Source organism: Sinocyclocheilus grahami, unplaced genomic scaffold (assembly GCF_001515645.1).
Source record: "Sinocyclocheilus grahami isolate Dianchi unplaced genomic scaffold, SAMN03320097.WGS_v1.1 scaffold40951.1, whole genome shotgun sequence".
NCBI classification, from domain to species: Eukaryota; Metazoa; Chordata; class Actinopteri; order Cypriniformes; family Cyprinidae; genus Sinocyclocheilus; species Sinocyclocheilus grahami.
The window spans coordinates 1-1221 of NW_015523865.1; the positions used below are offsets into that span (position 1 = coordinate 1).

The 1221-nt window shown below is 38.8% G+C and overlaps 1 long non-coding RNA gene across 1 annotated transcript; it reads left to right on the forward strand.

The window, feature by feature from the left end:
• On the forward strand, nt 1–1129 carry LOC107580712 (uncharacterized). Its single transcript, XR_001608691.1, has 3 exons — nt 1–48; nt 130–335; nt 622–1129. It is a non-coding gene; the product is annotated as an uncharacterized lncRNA (long non-coding RNA).
• The last annotated feature ends 92 nt before the right edge of the window (nt 1130–1221 follow it).

A 1221-nucleotide genomic window follows, 5' to 3' on the forward strand; every position in this document is an offset into this window, starting at 1 on the left:
TGGCTAGTCGTAGCACAGGCTCCACTTCTAAAAGATCCACAACAGCAGGTTTGAACTGATTTTACATTGTTCATTGTTGGATGCAAGTACGTATTTATTTGGCACTGACTTGTCTTGATTCATCAACAGGTAGCAAGGTTGGCACTTCTGTATACTTGGACCTGGCTTACCTTCCGTCGAGCCATGCAGTTTCCACCGTTGATGTTGAGTTTTTTGGCCGCTTGCGATCATCGTGTTACATAATAAGTGGGGATGACACACTCAAGGAAGGCCTGATGAGGTCCATTCTGGACGCATTATTAGAGGGAAAATCTGTATGGCCTGAGGATGTGCCGGTATGTATGAGTAGATATATGCAACATAATTCAGTTTAGGTGCACTACAGAATTCTGGCCTCTCTATCACAATCTGTGGTTAATATATAAAAAGTTAATTGTAGAGTTGTTTTTTTTATGTTTAGCCACTTTCTTATGTTTTGCATAACATTTCTACACGTATAGGTATACCTGTGGTTGCCTGAGAACACCATATAACAGCGGACCCCCAATAAATCTGTTGCTTTAAAATCTACTACATTTTTAGAGGGATAATGTCACATACTTAGTCTGTATTACCTTCCAGGTGACCCTGATTCCCACATTTGAATCACTGATGATGCATGAGTGGTACCAGGAAACCCAAGAAAAACAACAGCAACTGGGAATTACAGTCCTAGGAAGCAACAGCACTGTGGCTATGCAGGAGGAGACATTCCCTGCTTGTAAAGTAGAGTTCTGTTAGATGAAAAGTAAAGACACATGTTTTACATTTTTTTCATTTGTGTATCCCATGCTTAAAGTCACACATTAACATTTTTACCACTTGTATGTTCTTAGCAAATGTTTTATCAAACTACATATATTGTGTTTGTGAAAGATTCCTTAGTAGGCGGCTGAGGCCTAAAATACACAGTAAAATCACAAGTATTAAATCAACACCCATACATGTATTTACTCTAGGAGTATAACTGTACTGGTTTATTATTAAGAAGAGTATTTACTAGATTCCCACTTTGCAAAAATAGTTGTAATTAATGTCGGCATGAAACTGAAGTAGCGATTGTCTTTTTTTCTCTACTGTGACGTCTATCCAAGTGAAACGTCATCTGAAATGAGAGGGTGGGACTTGATTGGATCATTGGAAGTTGGGGCATTGCTAACAAAATGGAGGCAGATCTGAATG